Here is a 22,046-nt window from a genome sequence, read left to right on the forward strand (position 1 = left end):
TACCATGGGGCATGGTTGACTTGAGGGAGGCTTCTCTGCTCCTTGAAGTCTTTGAACCATGATTTAAGGACATCAATAGCTCAGACATGGGTGAGGTTTTTCATAGGAGTGGGTGGGTGAGATTCTGTGGCCTGCGCTGTGCAGGAGGTCAGACTAGATGATCAGAATGGTCCCTTCTGACCTTAGTATCTATGAATCTATGAGTTACAGCGAGAAGCCCTGAGGAGAGCACTTGGTAACAGGCAGCTTTATAAATGGGCTGCAATCTCTTTTGCTTTCTACTTACGACACAACCTGGCCTTCCACGGTCCAAGAAAGGACTGGATGAAGCACCAGAGCTTTTGAAAAAGCTGTCCTTTTATTTAGATTTGTACAAATGCTTAAGAAAAAAAAAAAAAGTACGACAGTATTCAACTGGGGATCTCCAGAGCTCAGAGCAAGTCTCTGCAGCTTGATCTGAAGGACAAGACTCTGAGGCTGAGCACTAGAGCAGACTCCCATGCTCTGCGGGTCAGGTGAGGGAGGAGGAAAACAAAAGCACGTGTGCAAACGTTTATATAATTTAGCACATCACACTTGATTACAGTAGGATCCAGAGGCCTCAGGCAGGTCAGGGCCCCACTGAGCACAAACAGGAGTGACAGTCCTCCACTTGCCCGCTTTGCCTACCCACTCCCCAGCTACTGCTCCAGCGCCTCCTGCCTCTCCCATTCCCCAAGCCCTGCACCAGCACCCACCAAACTGCTCCACGCTCCCGAGAATGCCAAAGAAAACAGGAATGAAAAGCATTAAACCCTGATCTCCCCTTGCCACAATTCCTGACCCCTTCGTCTCATGGATCAAGGTGTTCAGCAATGCCCAGAGCCCCTGTTCAGGATCTATGGGGAAGCAGGAGAGATCACTCACTTCACTACATGCAACAGATCCTTCATAGACTTGACCTATGGATTCCACAAACTTCACAGGCCCTTAGGCACTGCTCACAATTGGCGTACCTATCCCTGACCTCATATCAATGTCAATACATATTATCAACCCACCAAGCCATCTGCTCTGCCAAGCTCCCTGCATGCACAAACCTGTTTGCCACTGACCCATCAGGAGCCCGGGCCAGCAGCTAACAATCACTGACTTCCAAAAACTCACCCCTTAGGAAGTGACTATGACCAATCACATCAGCTCAGAGTTACTCACCAAGCCACTCCCCACAGGTCTTCCTTTAATCAGCAACTCCTCAGCACCAGAGTCCTCCTGCAAGTTACAACTTGCCCCACTTGGTTCCTAGCTACCTCAGCGCTAGGCCACATGGCTAGGAACTAACCCACACAGCTTCGGGCACACAGGCAAAGGGGGAAAACATCCCAATCCACAGCAGTGCAATGAATTTTGCAGAGGTTGTTTTTGTTTCTGCCCATGATCAGGCATTCTCAGCAGCCCTTCTGTGACAAACCCTCAGTTATGCTGCTTTGGGGAGTTAATTTGCACTGGCTGTGTTTTGTTTGGGGGGTTTTTTGGGGTGGGGGGGAAGAGGGGAGAAGGGGAAGAAACACCTGGGACTTTCCATCCAGCATCAGGCAGTTTGGGTCCTTCGGATTCTGTATCCCACCTCCACCAGTGGCCAGCACCTAGGAAGGCATGATATGTGGCCAGGCAGATATGTGGCCATTCCATCAGACAAGCTTGGCTGCAAGAACGCAATTCCGCCCACATTCTGTGCAGGCTCAGCCCTCTCTGGCCCTTCTCTAGTGCTAGGACTTCCCCTGAGCCACATTCATACCATCACACATTTGTCCTTTTGCCCCACACAGGGTGATCCCATGTGTATTTATTTGCAAAGGGGCCCTGTTGGATTACAGGTCCACACTTTTCAAGTGGTGCAAATAAAAGCTTTTACATTTCCCTAGACCAACAGAAACGTACCATTATTTCTTTCATTTAAAATTCCAATATAAAGCTTTTTAAACAAACAAGCTCTGTATCTCCCCCCTGTAGGCTAGTGCCTCTGCCTCAGTTTCCCTATTCGTACAATTACAACAACCCCCCTATCCTCACAGGGAGGCTGTATGGGTTCACTATCTAACATCTGCAAAGAGTTTAAAGAGGGAAAATGTTACAGAAAAAGCAAGTATTGCTCTTTGCTCAGCTGGGACAATGGCAATTGGCAGGTCACTTTCTGTTTATTTGCTGAGGCCTTTCCAAAGCATCCTGCTTCCAGTGCACTAAAACACCGAGGTTACTGTGCTGCAAGGAAATGGTTACATTTAAAATAAAAGTCATAGTACAGATTAGGGTGTTTCCTTCCCCTCCCCCACAAAAACCTAAATTTGGCGCCTAACCTCTCATCACCACCCTTTTAGCCTGCTAAGCGTTAGAGCAGCGTCTATACTGAATAGTTTATAGGAATGCATGAATTTGTTTTCCTGAAAAAAAAAAAAAAAAAAAAAAGGCAAGCAGGGCATGAACTCCATCCATCTGGCCTCACTCCATGCATTTAGGCCCCCCAACCTGCATGTTTAAGTTTAAGTCACGCCAAGTCTCTGACTTCAATGAGTTGTGTGTACAGAGTTAACCATACATGTAAGCATTTTCAGGACTGGGAGTTGAATTGCTACTTTCAGTCCCTAGATTGTGTTACTTTCATGCAGCATTACATATTTAGTTTGTGACGTTGCAAACTACCACGTACAGGTCTTACTGCTGGGCATTACTACCAGACTATTGACTTCAATGGGACTGAAACCTGGTAGCAAATGTTTGTACAATTGGACCATATGTTGACACACAAACTATGAACTGGGTTCAGTGCAGGAACCTCTAAGGTGAAACACAGAGAGTGTTTAAATGGAATATTATATGACGGTAAGCGGAGAATTACCGGATCCAGTTACAACAGACTGGGGAATGTAGACCGTCACCAAGTTGTAATTTGGCTTGAACAACTCTCCTCTTATAAAAAGCTCCAGGGGATCTTTAGTGATCAAAAGGACCATGGTTTTATGTCTCATCAAAGAGGCAATCTCTCTCCATCAGTACAATTTTCCCTAGCATTGTGCTGGAGCATTGCTTCCATACTGACTCAGAGTTCAGCCTACTGAATCACCAGGATCGCTTCCAGCATCAGCTAGTGTTACTTGTGTGCCTCCCCTCCAAAACACTGACCCACCCAGTCCTATTTACCTTGCAAGACCAGATGGAATCACAGCTCTGTATCACAGTTCCAGGGGCTTTTCACACATGCATAGCAATCCTCACATATAAAGCCTTATGTGCATTGAATGCTTATCTCTCTCCGATAATTTTACAAGAATTACACTACATTGTGTAGCAGAATTGTGTCATATCCCTTAGGTGAGAAAACAACATAATTTGCCATGAAACTGACTGCCAGGTCATTTTTAAAACTTACACAGCACCTGTGCTCTAACTAGCTTAAATAGGTTTTTCAAATATTAACGCTCCCAACAGATAGGAATAAAAAACAACACCACCACCACACAGATGGTAAGGTGAGGCACAGCAGATTAGCACTTCTGAAAATCAGATACTTAAACAATTGCAGTTCCTATTCACTTCTGCTAGAGCTGTGGATTCCCAGAAGGTCTGACAATCAGGCCGTAAGTGACTAGTTTACCATCACGCAAGTCATTAGCGAATTCAGGAAGAGACAGGAGAACCTCCAAGCATCAACTCATTCACCCACAACGATTCTGCCTCTCCTACACTAGGAGAAAGAGGGCACAGTGTTGTCTTAATCAGAAATAACACTTCTGATATCAGAGGAGAAAACTGCCATGGTGACTGTGGCAGGGTTGATATTCCTACCATAGGAGCGTTACTCAGTGCATATGTTCTTGTTTACAAATCACTAACAAAATGGAGCACAAAAGCCTATTTTACTTACACTTCTGAAAGGAGAGAACCCTTCTATGCCTGCAACACCTAGAGAAAGTAGGCCAGTGTTTGAGACCAGACACACCCAGCCTTAGGGCCAGGTGCTTCATATTTATATAAGGAGAGTGTCTGGGGCGGAGCTAAAGATAAAGCTCCATGCTTGAGTCCATCTGCCTCTTGAGCAGTGGTTCTCAAACTTTTGTGCTGGTGACCCCTTTCACATAGCAAGCCTCTAGTGCAACCCCTCCTTATATGTTTATAACATTTTATATATTTAACACCATTATAAATGCTGGAGGCAAAGCAGGGTTTGGGATTGAGGCTGACAGCTTGTGACCCCCCCATGTAATAACCTTGCAACCCCCTGAGGGGTCCCAACCCCCAGTTTGAGAACCCCTGCTCTTGACAGATGATATTGAAAACCAAAAACACCACCCCAGGAAGGTGTGTGCCGGGGTTTATTTGCTTTTCCCTGTTCAGTACAGGTGTCAGCGATAAGAAGATCTGAACTGTCATCAGGCTAGCGGTAGGGTTTATAGTACATGCGGAGAACAGATGTGAATAAGAAATCATAGGGAAGTCTAAAGCTAGTTAAGTCTTAATGGTCTGTTTTTCAGAGGTGTTGACCTGCAGCATTAATGGACTCCAGCATCTCTGGAAAATCAGGCCTTTTTGCAGGGGGTAGGAATTTTCTCCCTATAACACTAATAACATATGAGCTCTTGATACAAAATTGCCTTGGCTTATAAACCTTAACTCCATGATATAGAAGTCTGGAGGAGTCTCATTGGGGGGAAAGGGGTATAATTCATGCTAAGGATGGACAAACTAGAGCAGATCCCACACTAAAGCAAACTGGTTTTGAAGGCTGGAAAGTTTGGGTTACAGGCTCTTGCTTCCCTCTTCTCTCCCAAGACAAACATTTTGGTTTCTTCCAGGCCCCTCGGTATTGCTGGGGCCCATCTGGAGGGACTCACATAACATGAGAAAGCTGCAGCATCTCATGGAAAACAAAAGGGCTAGAAAACTGGTTTCTAAAAAAGCCTGCCCGCATTTACAAATCAGGAGCCAAGCTCCAAATAAATGTCTACTGACCCGGCCCCCGGCACCAGAGCAGTTTGCACACCTTAGATCACGTTGTCCTCACAGCCCTCCTGTGAGTTAGGGCAATAGCTCCCCTGTTTTACCGGCGCAGCACTGAGGTACGCAAGCAGACATTTTCAAAAGTGACCAGTGATTTTGGATGCCTGACTAGGGACACCTTAAAGGGCCCCGATTCTCAGGCAGTGTGTGCCCTGCACTTTCTGAAAAATCAGGCCCTTTTAAGGTGTCTCAGGGTAGGTACCCACTTCTGCCCATCTTGGCCATACAGATCAAGTGGTCGCATAGGGAGCTCACAGGACAAAGATTTGAACCTTAATCCCCTGTGGCTCACTCTAGTGATTTAACTAGATAAACTACCCTTCCTGAATAATTAACCCTTTACAGGTCACCTAGTCCTTAACACCCTCTAGATGCATGGCTAGGGGGCATAGCTGGTTAACGCATTAGCATTCGACAGCCTGAAGGCCGGGGTCAAATAGCAAAGCTTGTCAACTGTGAGATGAGTCGATGGTCTCAGGCTCAACCTCTGTGATTCTAATCGAAAAACTGGCCTCTCCCTGCAACAGCTGAGGAAATCCATTCAAATACGTGAAGAGGCAAAAGATACAACCACAGTAGAATTCAAAAGCCGTCTACATAATTGACCAAATCTTGGTATAGTCATATTTTTAGTTCTTGAAAGGGGTGGGGGCCCTTGTTCTTTCTGAGTGTGCTGCTAAAACTCTAGGAACTTGGCAGCATTCAGAGCGCTGGAATTCCCCCTGCTCTACATTTTAACACTGCAGTGATTTGTAGACATCACTATTTAATGAAGCACACAGCTGTGCAAGAAGAGAAGGAGGCGGAGTTGGCAGCGTGGGACAAGCGAGAGAATCTGGCAAGTGGTGTCATCTGGAATTCCCCTAACTCTGTGGGACAGGCTCACCTCCCTACACACCCCCATCAATATACAAGCTGGAAGAGCTTGTTAAAGGCCCCCAATAACCAAACAGGCTTGTTGCATTAGGGACTGGTCCAAAATAAAATGTCCCTGTGTGAGCAGCCCTCCACCCCAACGCTTGGGAAGGCTCAGATCTGAATTTTGCCATCGTCCCCCATCTCCAAGATGGGCCAATACAAAACCCTTGGATCCAAACACTTGTATATTCTGTGAAAGGCTGGAGATCTGGGCCCTAACTTTGGGCCTCAGACCCTTCCTGAATTCCCCCCACGCCCACCACTTCATCGCTTTCTAAGCTACCTGTCAGGCCTCAGACCCCTGAGGCCTAGTGAAACAATGTGAGTAAAACAAGGAACCACCCCAAACTAGGATCACATAGTTTTTATTTTTTCCCCCTTATTTCCCTGTCTACCTCTGAAATTTCAGGAGCTTGGCTCATGGAACCCCAACAGAGACTGGTGTCTGGGGATTCCTGGCCCGGCAGCAGTGGGTATTATTGGATGGTACACAATTAGTTATTCTTACTTAGCCTTTCCAGCCCAGATTTCAGATCCAAGTAGTTTCAATCAGCAGCCAGACTTCAGGGATCTGCTCCAAATATCTTGGGACTCCCCCACCACATCCTAGGCCCATGATCTTTATTTTGTAAATGCCTGCAGGTGGAAACTGAGGTAGCCATGGCGTGGGGGGGGGGGGAACGTGACTACGGAGAAGGGAAAGCTATCCTCTGCAAATGGCGGGTTTTGTAGCAAAAAAATGCCCACCCAGAGCACAAATCACAGCTCTTCCTGTATTTCTTGGGTCCCTAGGGCCTAATTCGATTTTCCCAGATCCTCAGCTACCATCATCCCAGAAAACATATGGACAACAGCAAAGAATTTGGGGGGTGATATCAAACCAGACGAGACCTGAGGAATCAGGACTACGGGCTGGGAAACTGATTGTGCCATAGGGAAGGGCAGCAGGACAGGGCTAGGAGTTTTATCATCCGGTAGGAACTCCTTGGCTTCAAGGTGAACCAAGCGCTGCGCACACAGAACACGAGCCGGAGTTGGGAGCGGCAACAGGGCAGGAGAGAACCGGAGAGAGGAACTGGGCTCAAGACACGCAAGCAAAATATCTGTGTAACACAGGAAGGCATCTCTACAGAATCAGTCATGCACAGCTGAGGATAGGAGCTAGAGACCCTTAAAGGGACACTGACTACTTTTCAATTCTGGTAGAACCATCTTTAATAGCATGTCCTAATTTTCCTTTTTAATTCCTTTTTCAGAGGAGGGGGAAAGGGGCATTTTGTTCTCCTGTCGCTGTTGGTCAGGGTTCTTTCTGCAAAGAAGAAACTGACTGTACAAAAGAAACAGTGAAACTAGCTACACCAAAAACGCTGTACCAACACATCCACAAACTGAAAAATTATTGTTATTCACCAGCATCTTTCACTTACAGTCATCTGGGTGTTATTGTACCCATAGGAGGCGTGACATTTTCCACTTCACATCACCCTCTTAGTGCATGTTACCTTGTTACTGACTGTGGCCACGTGACAGTAACCTGATCAGAGTAGGCAGCGAGGCTCCCCTCAGACGTCCACCAGAGCTGAGAGCAAGGAATCATCCCTGCCTCCCAAGGATAGCCACCTCTGCAGGTGAAATGGAAGAGCCATAATAAAGGCACCGGCAAACCACGGAGGACTGGGATTTCTGCCCTCCATGCTTCATCATAATCACCCTGACAACTGTCACTTGTGACCTCCTGTCATTAGGTATTATAGGCATTTCTTTAGTTGTTAGAGGTAGTGCTTCCCAGTGGATAGAGCATTGGCCTATGGTTCAGGCTACCAGGTTCTAATAGCATCTCTGCCCCGACCTGCTGGGTGATGTTGAGCAAGTCATATCTCTCTGTGCCTCAGTTTCCCCATTTGTAAAATGATGATAATGATGTTTGTAAAGTGCTTGAATGAAAAGTGCTATATAAGAGCTTGGTCTCCATACCACCACTGTAGCAGTTACATGTTACAGAGAGGGTTTCCAGTTTTAGGTTTTAAGAGAAAAACCTACCCACCAGTCTTTTATTTATTAAATAATGGAAATAATTTTTTGGCAATTTTGAAATTTAAATACTCCCCTTCCCCCCCCCCACACACACACTTTTCTGAAAGATCCTGTCCCCAAGTGTGTTGTTGAGATGTTGAATAATGCTGTCCAGCTGGAGATGGGGAGAACTGTAATTAACGGTTGTCTCACTTGACACAGGAAAAGTTCTTATCTGCACAACATTCTCGGGGGGGGGGAATCTTCAAGTTAATGGAAAATTCAAATTTAATGCTCTCAAAATAAAATCCTTGGTGTTTTTTTTAAACCCCCTCCTCCCCCCCCAAAAAAGTAAAAGGCAAAATATTTGATTTGAAAATCTTCCTTCCACTGCAGAATAAAAGCACAACGGGTAAAATTTTCATGAACACCTAGGTAGGTACTGAGGAGTCTATGTCCCATTTTCAGAAGTCACCTGGGCACTTGACTTCCAGTGGAACGTAGGCTCCAAAGCACACAGGTGACTCTGAAAATGGGACTTAAGAGTCCCAAGTTACATAAGTGCTTTTAAAAATCCCACCCTTAATTTTATCCACCCAAACTGGAAACTCACATTCTATCTGAATCTGTTTAAGCCCTAAATCTGCCCATTGAAATATTTGTCCAGTGATACCTGGAACTTGCTCATCAGCCTTTTCATCTTTTAAAGCAGTCCCGACAGCCCAAAATTTTCCTGATCAAATTGGGAGGGGAATGTCCATCAACAACATGAAACCACTGAACTAGAGCTTCAGATCTCTTTTCTTTATAATTATTTATTCATAGGTTTCTAGACAATTTATCACCTTAATACCTGAGCATTTGTGGCTTCAGGGTTTTAGCTGAAATTGATTATAAATCTAATATGAACAGAATTCTGTGAGGGCCTTGCCTGTGATAGCAGGGGACTGCACTCCCTTCCGGTCTGTGTTCTTGTAAGAGCTGTCTGGATGCTGATCCTGTTTCAAGATACACAGTTTGGGACCCTAGGCCAATATTTTCAACTAGAGTTCCTAAAAGAACACTGAAATCCATAGTCAAGCATCTAAATAAATGGCCCAAGTTTCAGAGGTGCTAAGAACAAGCAATTTCCTACATTACTACCTGCCTGAATATGGCACCCAACTTAGAACATTTTGGCTATAGTTTTGAAAGCTTTGCCCATAGAACAAAGGGATAAGAATCCCTTTATCAGACTGTCCTGTGTTATTGCCATTAGTTTTGGGGGCCTACATTACTTGCTAAGGATACAGGTCCCCATGAGTTATGCAGAGTTGCCCCAAACAACAGAAGCTTTATAGCCCAGCAGCCATCTTTATGTTTCATGTTTGTAAATTGCTTAGCCCAGTGTGGTATTGATCCACAACCCGGGCTCCTAGAAGCTATGGTCCTACAAATCAATAAGAACAGAAGGACATTTTGTTTGGGATACATATATTTGTCTGTTTTAGTTAGGGTTAGCCTCCACCTGTTATTTCCCTTTTGAAGCAATTACAGTGACAATGAGCCAATTCCTCAGTTTTACCCAGGTCTTACTCGCACAAAACTCCCATTAAGCCCCCTGGGGGCACTGGATTTGGTCCTGTGTACACAAGGTACCCAGTGGTATTGGAGAGCATTAGTAATATCCACGAGTATGGAATAAAGAGTGTACTGCAAACAGTATTGTAAATTAAGTCCAGTGCCGGTGCAATCCCACAATGTGCCCACATATTGGGTATAAATAGCAATCAGTCCAAGTAATAAATCCAACAACTGCTTAGACAGCAATGTAACTTCATGTAAGCAAACTCAGCACAGTATGAAATGGATTTACACAGTCACACACAAACACACACACACACAACTCTCCCCTAAATAAAATCCAAACGCATGAGTTTGCATTACTGTATCTCTCTGTAAATTAACTAATAAAAGATACTCCTCAAGCTTTAACCTCTGCTTGGCACAGGGTCCCTAATGGGCCCTAAATCTAACAACGTCATGACCATACTCCTGCAGACTGGGTGGAAACACTGCTTGCCACACAAGAGACAAAAGTAAGTGGAATCTAAACTGTAGCAGCCATTAATATACCTAAGCTGTGTTCTTAATCATGCAAGGACTCTACCTCCAGCGCTCTGTTTTCCGGGAAATGACCCCGTGTTGCTGCAGGCACAAAGGCCTTCTCCCACGACGTGCTGCAGTGTTTAGCAGTGCAGCCAAGCTGCACGCTCTGCAGCATGCCAGGCACCTCCACCCAGAACCTTGCTCCAAATAGGCCTCTCAGCAGAGCAAAACACAAGTACACACTAGCGCCACCCAGCCAAGCCGTGGCCGGTGACCTGACACACACCCCCTGGGCTGGATTCTCAAGAGCACAGAGTCAGAGTTTTCAATGCCCAGCACTCACAAAAGGAACCAGGTTTTAACATGAAATCAGAGCCTATTTAGGCACCTAAATAAAGGACAGATTTTCAGAAGCACCCAGCAGCTCCCATCAAGGCAATCTAGCCCCAGTGTGACTGAACAACCATGTTGCATTATGACAGGTTTCAGAGTAGCAGCCGTGTTAGTCTGTATTCGCAAAAAAAAAAAAATGCATCCGATGAAGTGAGCTGTAGCTCACGAAAGCTTATGCTCTAATAAATTTGTTAGTCTCTAAGGTGCCACAAGTACTCCTTTTCATGTTGCATTGTTTCCCTGACCAATATGGACTTTTTTCTTTTTTGGTTCTGGAAGCCCTGGGATAGGTCAGCTGCTTTCTAGGTAGCCCAACAAACCGTTAGTACACCACAGCTGTAAGAAAATTAATTGCCTTCCTATTCTCCTCAAGGAAATGGTGAAAGAAGGACATTAGCAGATGAGGTGGATAATATCTTTTATATCTCACCCATATCCTGGGACCAGTACAGCTACAATAACACTGCAAACAAATGAGCAGAAAGAGCATTTAGACTTGATTGTAGAGGGACTGTTTGTGCTGCAGCCTGGACAGGCAGAGAAGGTTTCTGGAGACAGAGCTAAGATACTGCAATTAACATAGTTACCTCACGACATTTCTAAAATGCTGTCACACATTAATGTTCCTCATAACAATAGCATTCACAACTATTTTACAGCTACAATTAAAATCAAAAGGAATTGTCTTTCGATGCCTCTGGGCAAGCACTTAACTCAACATCAACAAGCAACCTGCTGATCCGTCTTTAATAATGGATTGCACCAGACAGTTCAATAGGTGCACACAGAAGCAGCCAGCAAGCCTTTAAGGAGACTCAGAGATCTCTACTATGTGGCAGTGTTCTGTGATCACAGAATGGCTTTGCCACAACATTCATCCATTTACAAAAGAAACATTGTCAAGGGGGCTAGATTTTTTTTTAAATACCTAGAACAGTTACAAATTACAACAATTGTGTTTCTTATTAAACCAATCCTTGGAGCAACAGGAAATAGTAAAAGTTAAAAAAACAAACGGCTAGACTTCCTGGGCTATTTTCGAAATTATAGGGCCATGCCAATAACCGTGAGTACACTTTTATGTCTACTTTGCACATGCAACCATCACAATTGTCCATTGATTTCTAGAGCCTAGATTTGCAAACCTGACAGGTTTGGATAGGGTCTGGCTAAAAATCCAAACTTTCAGGTGCTTTTCTGAACAAAACCTCAGCCCTTTTAAAGCTTTCCTGTCATTAGTGTTGACACTTTTTGGTGAGTGCAGCAATCACCCGATTGCAGCACTTACAGCAGACTACTGAATCCAGCACTCGTGGTGGGTGTACTTTTAACATTTCCAGCCTTTCTTCTAGCAATCAGCATTCCTCAGTTTTCATTCATCTATGTCTGTCTCTCACACACACACAGACCACAACGCAGAATAGGAAACTATTTATTATACTTAGTGTAAAGACAATTCAGCCAACTGCATCTGATCTTCAGCAAGATAGTCACGTTACTTGAAACTGCCTCATAATTAACACTATGCAATTCCATCAGTGGAGACTGGTGACATTTGCAAGTGGATAGAAAAAAGAGAACCGGACACCTCCAGTTAAATTACAACAGTGTCTGGTTCAAATCAGGATAGGCACGGCCCTGAGGGGCTGCCAATTGGATCTGGGAGGTTATTGCTGTCTTTTTTAAAATACAGTATAATGTGGATAAAAGGGAGCATCTATCAGTAGGGCCCTACCAAATTCATGGTCCATTTTGGTCAATTTCATGGTCAAAGGATTTTAAAAATTGTAAATTTCATGATTTCAGCTATTTAAATCGGAAATTTCACAGTGTTATAATTGTAGGGGTCCTGGAGTTGTGGGGGGGGGGGGGCAGGGTGGTGGTAGTCGCAAGGTTATTGTCGGGGGGGGTTGCAGTACTGCTACCCTTACTTCTGCGCTGCTGCTGGTGGCTGGCTGCCTTCTGAACTGGGCAGCTGGAGAGCGGCGGCTGCTGGCCGGGAGCCCAGCTCTGAAGGCAGAGCCATCGGCAGCGCGGAAAGAAGGATGGCACGGTACGGTATTGCCACCCTTACCTCTGAGCTGCTGCCTGCAGAGCTGGGCCCTCGGTCAGCAGCTGCCACTCTTCAGCTGCTCAGCTCTGAAGCCAGCAGTGCAGATATGGTATGGTGTTGCCACCCTTGTCTTCTGCAATGCTGCTGGCGGGGCGCTGCCTTCAGAGCTGGGCACCTAGCCAACAGCCACTGCTCTACAGCCGCCCAGCTCTGAAGGCAGCGCAGAAGTAAGGGTGGCAATACCACGAGTCCCCTAAAATAACCTTGCAACCTCCTGCAACTCCTCTTTGGGACAGGACCCCCAATTTGAGAAATGCTGGTTTCCTCCATTACATCAGTATAGTGTAGGGTAAAAGTACACAAAAGACAAGATTTCATGGGGGGAGACCAGATTTCATGGTCTGTGACACATTTTTCAGGGCCATGAATGTGATAGGGCCCTAACTATCAGCTATTGTGGACTAAAGACCAATGGAATATTCATCCCAAAGAATGAAGTGAGCTGTAGCTCACGAAAGCTTATGCTCAAATAAATTTGTTAGTCTCTAAGGTGCCTCAAGTACTCCTTTTCTTTTTAGGGTTAAGGAAGAGGAACTTTATTTGCAACAAAAAACACAGCCGGATAAATAATTGGGTATTGGGGTAGGGAGAGTCATAATATACACCAATGTATGTAATGTAAATGTAACTTCTCAGAAAGCATGATCCGGACCGAGCAAAGGACTGAGAGCCAGGAATTCTTACATTATTAACGTATAGTTTATGTCCTGGATCTATGGTTAATAGATAGCTTCTATTTAAGAAGACAACATCAGGTATTTGTAATCCTCTGCTTAATGTACACAAACACATACACAGTCTATACCAGTAGCTCTCAACCTTTCCAGCCTACCATGCCCATTTCAGGAGTCTGGTTTGTGGTATGTACCCCCAAGTTTCACCTCACTTAAAAACGACTTGCTTACAAAAATCAGACAAAAATACAAAGGTGTCCCAGCACACTATTACTGAAAAATTGCTTACTTGCTCATTTTTACCATATAATTATAAAATAAATCAATTGGAATATAAATTATTTTTAGGGGAGGGATAGCTCAGTAGGGGAGGGATAGCTCAGTGGGTTGAGCATTGGCCTGCTAAACCCAGGGTTGTGAGTTCAATCCTTGAGGGGGCCATTTAGGGATCTGGGGCAAAAATTGGGGATTGGTCCTGCTTTGAGCAGGGGGTTGGACTAGATGATCTCCTGAGGTCCCTTCCAACCCTGATATTCTATGTCTTCTATGTCTTCTATTGTATAGTATATAGAGCAATATAAACAAGTCATTGCCTATATGAAATGTTAGCTTGTACTGACTTCACTAGTGCTTTTTATGTAGCCTGTTGTAAAACTAGGCAACTATCTAGATGAAATGATGTACCCCCTTGAAGACCTCTATGCACCCCAGGAGTACGCATATCCCTTGTTAAGAACCGCGGGTCTATACAGACAAGATCTGCTGGAATCACTGCACTATTAAATATTGGACATTTATATGGAATTTTTTGAAGGAAATTCCCAAAGTATTTCACATGCCCTATACAGAGTGGAGCGCATTCCATGCCGACACCCAGGCCCCCCCCCCTCTTACTTTGTGCAGTTACTTACAAATCGGGACCTGGTCCTGCAAAAGCACACCAAGACACCGAAGTCCCTGGAACTACCCACAGTGCACAAAACTGAGCCCTTAGTTGTGTATGTGTGTGTAGGGTCAGGACCAAGCTGCGCTGGGTACTTCGCACTGGTTAATGCAGAGGACTACGCCTAGTGCCTCAACTACATGTGGTCAGTCACAGGCTCAGCTCATGTTTCCTCTGGAGGAGACTGTGTTGCACACGGGCAGGTCCCTGTGGGAGACGCTTATACTGCTACTGCCTATGTACCGGTGCACTGGCCAAGTAAGATCAGCCTCCCAGTCCCACTGGTCAGGCCCTTTCACAAACTCTTACAATAGTCTGAGAGGAAACCATTCAGATCCCTAAATATAGCCACAAATCTCCCTTCTGCCTCCTTACCCTGTTGTAACCAGTGACTGTAGCACGCTTTTCTGACCCAAGTGATGGGAACCCCACTTGTCAGGGAAACACAGTATGGGTTTAACGGATTACTCCTGCAGTGTGTTCAGCATTGACTAGCTCCCCCAGGTCCTGTCCCAGCCAACACTGAGCTCAGTACAAAACCCAGAGTGGATTAAGGCCACCTCTTCCCTCTTTGTCCAAGACGACATTTCCTAGGCAAGCGTTTTTCAACCCTTTTGATACCAGGGACCGGTTTGCTGCCTTCCTAAAGTGTGTCCGGGAGATCTCAGGGACTGGTGCCGGTCCAAGGACCGGTCGTGGAGAACCATTGCCCTAGGTGACTTACACATTCCACCCAGTGTGGAACGTTTTTAATTCCGTGACTAGACCCTTTCTGAAGCTTGATGGAATCAGGCTATCCCAGAAGTCCTACCCAGCAAATCTCAGGCTTTGTTTATACAAGTGCTTGAAGTTCTGCAGATTGTCTGCTGGTGAGGACACTAGACACTGGAGCACATTGGACAGCAGGTGCTGAGTTGTTGTCATCCCAGGTCACACAAGACAGACATTCTCTAAATTCAGTGGCAATGAGAAGGACAGAGTGATAGGCTGGAGAGATGACATCATGCCCTAGTAAAAGAGGGGACCCAAGCCATGAAGGAAGCATGGCAGGTGAAACCATGCTGGCTACATTTGGTTCTTGGCACTGTCACATTATATATGGACTCAGGGCGTTCAGCCTCGTACATATAATCTTAGGAGAGAGGGACAGAGTTCCCAGGCATAGACCATCACATATACATCTTTTTTAGAAGAGGAATGCTTATACCGTCTACTGCTCACAGATTTCTGACATTTTAAGATGAGCCAGGTAGGACTTTGGCTCCCATAGCACCTGCTTTTCAGAACGTAGCCATGGTTTTCATCACACACATTCCTGGCTCCGCAAATTGTTCAGGAGGTTTATTTAACTTCCTCTCTCACATTTGCCTGGTCACACTGAATTGCTATAAAAAAATCATAATTATGCTGAAAATTCCCATCTCTCAGTAGAAGAGAGAAGTTGTAAAACATAGCTTCCTGTCTCCCATTGTAGCATTATTAAAATGCAAACTGAAACACCAGCAAAGCAGATGATACATGCAAAGTCTTGACTCTGTTTCTTGTCATTTTATTCTATGCAGTGGGGCTGGCTTCTTCTGCTTAGTTGTCTTCCCTCCCCACCCCAATGAGCTGAAATCCAATGGTGCTTTGGAGGATAAAAACAAACCAACCAAAATAAAATTATTCCCATTGGTTGGTAGATAACAACAGAAAATAAGATGTTCTGTTACATTTGGTGAGGGCTTCTGAAGGACAAAAATATAAAATAGGAGTAAAAGCAGGAGTGTTTTCAGGAACTAATTAGCAAGCTACCTGCTATAAACTCTGCCAGTATATTGCTATATGCTACCTGAAGGGCTTCCAATTCCTTCACCGCTACAACTGTGCCTGTGGTATGTGTTTGTAGGACTACAACCCTCTATCACAATGACCCCGTAGCTGCCTGCAGTATTGCCAACTCTCACAAGTTTATGGTGAGTTTCATGATATTTGGTGCTTTTCTTAAAGCACCAACTCCTGGAATCATGTGAATACACCAGAATCTCAGCTTTGATTTTTTAAAAAGTAAGTTTCTTGCTTCATGGTGGTGGAGAAAAGCTTGCAGAAGTGAACCCAAAAGGCTCAAAAGTTAGAAGGCAAATGCAAAGAACACCACATTTATTTTTTTAATTTTATGATTTGTAAACTGATCCCATGATTTTTAAGCACTTGACTCGTGATTTGGGAATGCTTACAGCTGGCAATACTGCAAGTAAGACTTCGTGGTGGTCACTAAGTTACGCACCACTCAGCACTCCACAGTTATGGCAGGGATAGGACCCAGATCCTCCTGCTCCAAAAGCACAGGAGCCTGCTTCCTGCATTACAGGAGAATCACCATTAGCTGTCTAGGATCTATGACACACAGGTGAGCATTTCAAATGTGTGGTGTTCAGATCAGCTACATGTTGCCAGCTTCTATTTTGTGCAGTTCTTCAACGTGCTTGTGGCTAGTGCTAGAGCATCTATTGCTGTATCCCAATGGAAAACGGAGCCTTCCCACAGAGAAGCGTTGGGTTTTTTTAAACATTTTAAAGTATTCTTTTTTTGCTGTTTAAAATGAGAATATTTAAACACTTGTAATTTAGTTCAGAGTTTTCCCCTACAGGCATCTGCTCCTCATATGCAGAGGGACCTAACCAAATCCACCTGCTAACCATGAATCAGCAATAATTATAAAGCACCAGATGCGCGGTTCAAGCACCTGATTACAGAGGAGCCCTGCATCTCTATGCAAGGAGCTAGAGTCTGTTATAAGTTATTGCAAGAAGGCAAGTGATGCAATCAGGTATTTAGAATATACAGGAAGTTATATAGGTAAATGATGTAAACAGAAAAAAAGAAGAGTATTAACAACCCCTTATCACTGGAGCTGGAAGCTGAAATGAATTTTTTTCTTACTTATTTTTCAAAATTGTTGATGTGAACTATAGCTGATAAAGAACACCCCAAAACAGTTGCAATTATTATAATTGGTACATTACAAATATTTTAATTTGCATCAAAATTTTTCAGGGGCTTTTTCTGTCGACATTTTAATTTAAACAAACAAATTCATTAAAAACAAAAAAATCAAAATGGGAAAAGCATTGACTGGCTGTAATTGTCAGACAGGAAGGAGGAAGTCAAGCCAGTATTTGGTGCCGGCAATCAATCTGGGCTGAAATCTGCCCCAGGGTGTGGAGTACCTTCCTCTACAAGTCCTGCCCACTAATACTTGCAGAGTAAGGTAGTGCTAATACAGAGTAAGATAGGCAGCATCGGGCACTTTCTAAGCAAGCAGCGTGCACACTCACAGACGAGCCAGTCATTCTACAACCTGCCTGGTGTGGTATCGTTACACCTGAGTATGTTCTGAAGTAACTTGGCCCACCTATGTTCTATTTCCCTGGAAAGCCAGATTCATTTTGTGCTGGTATTTTAGTCTGAGTCCAAGGTCACTCGACTGCTGGTTTTCTTCTATGATATGCTACAGGCCCATCTTTCTTCTCCTGGCTTTGGAGAATTCAGGCAGTAATTTGGGCCATTTCTTCTAGCTTGAAGAGCCACATCTTAAAGGAAAGTCTCCCTTTCGGGATCCCCATTGTAGCAGCAATGCGTTCCCCAGCAGCTCCTGTTAAAATTCTGAGCGCACGGGACCAGATGTAGAGAGGTATTTAGGCACTTAAAAATGCAGATAGAAGCCTAGTAGGATTTACAAAACTGTTAAGCAAGTTAGGCACCTAACTCTCATTGGCTTCCAATGGAAGTTAGACACCTAACCGACATTGACACTTTTGTAAATGGCACCAGGTGCCATTCGCCTCTTTCAGTGCCTAAATACATTTGTAAATCTGGCCAGCACTGTTCTGAAGGGACTGAGAAGGTATTTCCAAGAATACAAATAGAACATTGAGCACAGGGAATGGGTGGGTGGGGGACCAGGAGAAGAACCGCTATAAAACCTAATGCGAATAGAAATGTTTACAGAACAGGAATTGTATGGATTCCCCACCTTGCTCCCACCTGCACACAGTGGTTATCCTGCAAATCCAGCCCAAACCTGGGCTTTTTCTTTTATTCACTGCTAAAAAAAAAAAGACGGATCCAGGGCTGTAAATCATTGTAGCTGCTGAAAGAGGACATGGCAAGTTAACTATTAGCAGGGTGGGACCACGCAAACAAACGAAGGATTATATTTACAGCATTTACCATGAACATCATGAGCACATCTAAACAGATGAGCCATTGAGTGTCTGATTCATTAATTTTTTCAGCTTTGCTGGAGGTGGAAAGGGGGAGGGGAGAGGATCCCGTGAATCAAGCATTCTCTCCCCAGAGCAAAAAGGACCACACAGAAGACTTTATAAATTCTCCATCCATCCCCTTTTAGAGCCAGAAAAAACAGAGACAACAGACAATTCAGTTCCACTTTAATCCCTTAAAGAACACAAAAGAGATCTCCAAGTAGTCTGACACCTTCTGCCTACATTCTGGGCAGCGAGGTCTTAAGGAAAACACTTTAATGAAAATGACTATGAAAAGTATATGGTATCCTCTGCATAAAATTGTCTCCCTAACAAAGAGAGAAGAGGTCCAGAAAAGGGCAACACCAAACCAGAGTGGGTGGATGGGAAAAGAGAACGGGATTTCTATAAACAGAGAAATTAAAAAGGACCAAAATTATTTAAAGGTTTATTCTTCTCAAGAGAAGCAAGGCTAGCAATAATGTCTGGTACAGAGAAGACCTAGCCTGTGTTCTGTTACACTTTCATAACACAGGAAGAAGGGTGTAACTAAATGAACAGACTTCAACATTTAAAAAACAATAATGAAACCTATACAAGAAAACATTGTCATCAGGAGCCTAAAGTTGTCCTGTCAATCATTTGTGTTCCCCCTTGGTTAGGTCACCTCAGCTAAAGCACTGATTTTTATCGGTTCTTAGAGTGGCCAATTGAAACAGGTTTCGCTGCACTCTTTATGCAGTATACAGTTAACCTGTGGAACTCTCTGCTATAGGGTATTATCAAGGCAAATAATTTACTGGTATAAGGGTATAAACAGAGTTAGGACCTGATTTCAAAAGTTCTCACCACCCAGCAGCTCCTGTTGCGACACCTATGGCCAAATTTTCACCCGAGTGTAACACACCGAGAGTGAACGCTCATGCAAATCTAGCTGTAGTGGTGGGTGATGTGCCCTGGAAATGTCTGGCCAGCCATTCAAGACTTCTACCAAGGAGAACGGCCTGCACAGTTACACTGGCTAGAATACAAATGACAAGGGCTCATAAGTCTTGAGACTCAAGTGATTCCTATAGTGGGTAGGGGGGAAGGGTCAGGAAAACCAGCTCTCCTGAACCCCTCACCTCTGTGGAGCAAGCTCAGTCTAGCTCTGATTGAAGTCACTGGCAGTTTTGGTCAGGGGCTTAAGCAGTAGGGTGACCACATAGCAAGTGTGAAAAATCGGGACGTGGGACTTTTTTTCGGGCGTGGGAGGGGTACAGTTGCATATATAAGACAAAGCCTCTAATATCGGGACGTCTGATCACCCTAGTCATCAGGAGCAGGCACCATCCTTCTTATGTGCTTGGAAAGCACCTAGTGCCTAGCAGATGCTATCATACATACGTTAATAACAAGCCACATGGTTTTCTTCATTTGGGTTTGGTGCTTTCAGTTAAAGCAGCAAGTTTTGGCCACTGCCACAAGCAGGATACCAGACTGGTTAGGTTTCAGAGTAGCAGCCATGTTAGTCTATATTTGCAAAAAGAAAAGGAGTACTTGTGGCACCTTAGAGACTAACAAATGTATTTGAGCATAAGCTTTCGTGAGCTACAGCTCACTTCATCGGATGCATGAAGTGAGCTGTAGGTCACGAAAGCTTAGCTCAAATACATTTGTTAGTCTCTAAGGTGCCACAAGTATTCCTTTTCAGACTGGTTAGATGATTGTTCTGCCCTGGCATAGTAATATTTATGCTATTAAATAGTACAGCATAACCTAAGGAGTAAGGAGTACAACTGTTCACAAGCAAGAAATCTGTGGAACCAGATTAGCCCTGTCTGCCAGAGTGAGGGATTGATTTTGTTTTCAGATACTATGTTTAAATATTATTCTGACAACGGTTCATCATCATATCACCCAGCCTGTCTTAAATAGGAAGATGAGCAACTTGCGCCAAAATTACTATAGGCAGGGCCAGATTTAGGGGCAGGCGACCCAGACAACTGCATGGGGTGCCAAGCTTGGGGGGGCGCAGGGTTTTGGGGGCTGTTTTCGTTGTGAGCAAATTTATTGTCTCGCGACAGGGATAAATCATGCATGCAAATCATGCATCAAAGTCATGAAACAGGCTACAAAGGCAATACTAAATAAGATATTCCAAAGTTTAACAAATTGAGGGGAGGAGCACTGAAGATGCTCCTCGCCTAGGGCATCATTTGGTCTAGGGCCAGCCCTGACTACAGGTCCACTGAATGAATAACTTTCCTTTTGATTCACAACTGGACAAGCGACACAGCGCACATCTCTGTGCTGTGAATAACTCTTGGCTGTCCCTGTTTACAAGGTGGGGCCTGCATTTTTGATTCAAATTGGCCTCCTTCCTACACCAACATGGAAATCTCTGTTTTATTACCCCAGGTGAATAATAATGAGCACTTACATATAGGGATTTTCACCTTCAAAGTAACTTATAAGCATTAACTTTCACAAGACTTCTATTTGGCAAATAAGTATAGTAACATTGTTCTCTTATTCCACGTGTGAGGGAGCTACGGCAGAGCAGTTACTTGCCCATGTACACATATGAAGTAATTATTAGAATTAAATAAAGTTTGCAGATGACACAAAAATTGGGGGCGTGGTAAATAATGAAGAGGACAGGTCACTGATTCGGAGTGATCTGAATTTCTTGGTAAACTGGGGGCAGGCAAACAATATGTGTTTTAATATGGCTATTTAGCTTAACAAAGAGAAGGTTAAGGGTGACTTTATCACAGTCTATAAGTACTTCCATGGGGCACAGATATTTAATAATGGGCTCTTCAGTCTAGCAGAGAAAAGTGTAACATGATTCAATGGCTGGAAGTTGAAGCCAGACAAATTCCAACTGGAAAGAAAGCACACATTTTTGACAGTAAGAGTAATTAATCATTGGAACAATTTACCAATTGTGGGTTCTCTATCACAGATCAATTTCAAGATTGGATATTTTCCTAAAAGCTCTGCCCTAAGAATTATTTGGGGAAGTTCTCTGGCCTGTGTTCTACAGGAGGTCAGACTAGATGATCACAATGGACCCTTCTATGAATCTAAGAAACTCAGGAGTTTTGGTTACCAGGCCTGTTCTGAGACCACATCTCTCCAATAATTGAAATCCATGAATCTGAGTCATGGTCATTCATTTAAAAGAAGCTATTAAAACTTTTTCTACTCATCCTCCCATCCTCCCTCTTTTTTAAAAAAAGTTTCAAGATTTAACTGTCTTTTGGATAAAGAATACTGTGACCAAGTCTAAGAACCCATATTTCTGACATAGATTCAACAGGGGTTAGAAGTTATCAGTGAGATTCAAGGACTGTTTCTCAAGCCCAAACAATTAGTGAGAGTTTTAGAAGGGTGGGCTCTAAGACAATCAGCAGTGTGATTTATATGGACTGAAATTAAAGAAGAAAGAGCAGTTTGTAAGTGACTCCATTATGTTAATGGAATTACACCAAGGATGAGTTTGCTTCAGTGAATACCTACGAAACGCCAGCAATCAGAAACTTTGAGACAACAGATTTTGCACTCACATGAGCGAAGAGGAAGCCAGATGTAAGGACAGGCAGGATGTTAATCTGTTTCTCCTAACAGGTGCGTCT

The 22,046-nt window shown here is 44.1% G+C and overlaps 1 protein-coding gene across 6 annotated transcripts in view; it reads right to left on the minus strand.

Moving 5' to 3' along the window:
• TP63 (tumor protein p63) overlaps positions 1–22,046 on the minus strand; it is a 154,495-nt gene that overhangs the window by 112,950 nt on the left and 19,499 nt on the right. The window contains exon 1 of one of the 6 annotated variants that reach the window (XM_043492258.1): positions 10,115–10,218. The exons of 2 other annotated variants lie outside the window; for them this stretch is intronic. The gene's annotated coding sequence lies outside the window, so the exon portion shown is untranslated. Of the gene's footprint in view, positions 1–3,177; positions 3,445–3,631; positions 3,732–3,901; positions 3,997–10,114; positions 10,219–22,046 lie in introns of those variants that run through there. 3 more of the 6 variants (XM_038417174.2, XM_038417175.2, XM_038417178.2) reach the window with 3 other exon arrangements.

This window comes from Dermochelys coriacea, chromosome 9, assembly GCF_009764565.3.
Source record: "Dermochelys coriacea isolate rDerCor1 chromosome 9, rDerCor1.pri.v4, whole genome shotgun sequence".
Lineage (NCBI taxonomy): Eukaryota > Metazoa > Chordata > Testudines > Dermochelyidae > Dermochelys > Dermochelys coriacea.